The following is a 3,180-nucleotide window of genomic DNA, read 5'->3' on the forward strand; positions in this document are numbered from 1 at the left end:
CACACACACACACACACACACACACACACACACATAAATGAAAACAATCATGAAGCCAGAACATCGCCACAGGCAGACTGCAATTAACTTCAGAAGTCAGAAGGGACACAAAATGGCAGGAGAGAAGCTGCCTCCCACATCACCTAAGAACACCCAAGGACACAGTATCTCAGAAGACACCACACCACTTACCTGACATTATTATCTTCTGAGCCGGGTACCTCAGAGTTTCTACAAATTACAATAATCTCAATATGTTTCAGGCACCGTAAACTTATCCTCTTTCCACATTCAGTGCCATAACCAACAAACCTCTAGAATTTACTTATTCATGTTCACAAACAAAACTACATTTATAACAATTATGGTAACAGCAGGATTAGGCCAGATCAAGCATGAAACAGGATTTGTGTTTTGCAGTGGGCCTCAACCTGAGGATTGTTACCGCTCTGAGGATCAAAAGATCTTTTTACACAGGGGTAGCCTAGGACCATCAGAAAACACAGATATTTATGCTACGATTCACAACAGTAGCAAAATTACAGTTAAGGAACAGCAACAAAAATAATTTATAGTTGAGGGTCACCACAATATGAGGAACTGTATCAAGGGTTGCAGCACTAGGAAGGTTGAAAACCATTGCTTGAGGGAAAGTATTAAAAACAAAAATAAATGCTGGTACTGTGCCAAGCTGATAAACAATTCCCATTGGGCCAAAGTATTACAGAGTGCTATTGCACAAAGATGAAATTCAGATGTGGCAGCAAGGTAATCTACTGTGAAAACCATTAGCCCATAGATTCAACTCTATCTTCCAAGTTAGTCATGGACTGACTCATGAAGAGAGAAAGAACCCTGTGTTCAGAGTTCCACTCCATCAACTGATAAGACACACTGGTAATAAGCAGAACACGACCATCAACAATACCATTCAACATCTCATGCTTCGCTGACGTAGACAATTAAAAATTAACAGGAGTGCCTTTAAATGTGTCTATCACTTTTATGCTGCCGGCAGCAGCTCTGTGCTCAGAGAGCATGTGTGCTAAGACTGGTCATAGCTTTCATTTTTAAACAAAACTGACTTTTCCAACAGCCTTATTATATTAAAACTAGTCAAGCAGAGTTAAGTTTACCCAGAAGATATACACTGGTTACTATTTACCAAGCACTTCAGAAGACTAAGGGGCCGTGCAGATTCAGAACCAAGATCCTGGGCTCTGGGGTTCACTGTGAGGTTCACTTGCCTAGCATGCACAAAGGTCTCATACCCAGTACTGCATAAAACCAGAGCCTACACAAGAGATAGATGCAGGAGGATCAGAAGTTCAAGGTCATCTCCATGTTGGATGGCTTACAGCTGCCTACAACTCCAGATCTGATGGACACCCCTTTTCTCCAAGGGCACCCGCACTCACATGCACATATCCATACACAGACACACACATATACATAATTAAAAATAAAATAAAATTGAGGGTATAGTGGCACACCCCTTTAATGCCAGCACTGAAGAAGTAGAGACTGGCGGATCTCTGAGTAGTTCAAGGCCATCATGATCTAGAGTGATCCCACCTCAAAATTAATGAAGTAATTAAACTTCATTTAGTTTAGAAATAAATCTGAAAGAATGGAAGAAAGAGAGGGAGGGGAAGGGAAGGAGGGAGGGAGGGAGGAAGAAAGGAAGGAAGGAATCAAGGTCTCAAAGAAAGACAAATGGCTTCAGCCATGTTTAAAGGCAACAAATTTCTAGAATACACTTGAAACCAATCTATCAGTGTGAAAACACTAACCAAGGATGGTATGTCCTGTGCATGCTCATGTATAGCACTAGACACCTAGAATATTTGCATAGCTCCTTCCAAGTATCCCAGGGACTCTAACAGAGCTAATTCGGAAATGAAACCAGGAGGAAGTGAAGGGCTAGAGAAAGGAAGGCAAAATCTAATCAGGAAATCCAATGCTGTGACTGACTAAAAGACAAAGCCAAAACTAAACATGCCTGGAATGCATTACAGAACTAGTGTTTTCCACATCCACAAGATGAATGTGAACCAAATCTCTACCCACTTAAGAATTATACGAAACAGACAGAGTTAGCATGGTATAAGCTATGTTTTCTATCTCCAAACTCTGTTCTAATGATTAACACTTCAGAATTTCAACTTATTCATGAGAAGAGAGGAACTCTCAAGCCAGACACAGAGAAGAGGAGATGGGACAAAAATGAATTTTAGCAACTTCCAACAGAATAGGATGTTTTTGACCAGGAAGCAAGGCAGCTTTTGGTTCTGTCTCTTCAGCATGTTGACTCAAGTGTTGACACAACAGGATTCCTCTTCCTTCCTGTGAGTCAAAATGGAAGTGACACTAGACTGAGAAATTACACTTTCCTGTCTTTTTTCCTTCCTTCTTCCTCTATTTTAAGAGATGCTGTCCTTTATTGTACAGGCTGGCCTTGAACTCCCAGCCTCAGGCAATCCTCCGGGCCTAGCATACTGGAAAGTTAGAACCAAGGCATGTACCAGCTCCTCAATTGTCAAAGGCAATCTATAGAACATTATTTTATTCAACAAGTGATTTTAATCCAAGTTATAGTCACATTATCAAATACAAAAAACAAACAAAAAAAAAAAACAAAAAACAAAAACCAGACTAGGCGGTAGCAGCAAGTGCCTTTGATCCCAGAACTCCTGAGGCAGAGGCAGGCAGCTAGCTCTCTGAGTTCTTAGCCAGCCAGGTCTACAAAGAGAATCCTTATCTGGGGGTTAGGGGCTGGGGACCAACGGGATAGAATATTTCAACCAAGGTATAGTGCTTCGGTAACAAACTTTAGGCAATCACTCAATAGACTATTGTAGCTGCCACTGGTGGTAAGCACCTTTAACCCCAGCACTAGAGAGGCCGATCTCTGAATATGAGGTCAACCTTGTCCAGAGAATGAATTCCAAGACAGCCAGGGCATCCTCAACCCCTCACCACACCTCCAAAACAGGTAAAGACATTTTATATTTTCTTTTAAGGTTGTGTGTGTGTGTGTGTGTGTGTGTGTGTGTGTGTGTGTGTTTGTTTTGCCTGCATGTATGTGTATTACAACATGCTGCCTGGTGTTCTTGGGAGTTCAGAGGTGAGCTTGAATTACCAGTGGTTTTGTGTGTGTGTGTGTGTGTGTGTGTGTGT

The 3,180-nt window shown here is 41.5% G+C and overlaps 1 protein-coding gene across 1 annotated transcript in view; it reads right to left on the reverse strand.

The window, feature by feature from the left end:
• B4galt6 (beta-1,4-galactosyltransferase 6) overlaps positions 1 to 3,180 on the reverse strand; it is a 62,433-nt gene that overhangs the window by 49,848 nt on the left and 9,405 nt on the right. The gene's annotated exons all lie outside the window — the stretch shown is intronic.

Source organism: Mus pahari, chromosome 15 (genome assembly GCF_900095145.1).
Source record: "Mus pahari chromosome 15, PAHARI_EIJ_v1.1, whole genome shotgun sequence".
Lineage (NCBI taxonomy): Eukaryota > Metazoa > Chordata > Mammalia > Rodentia > Muridae > Mus > Mus pahari.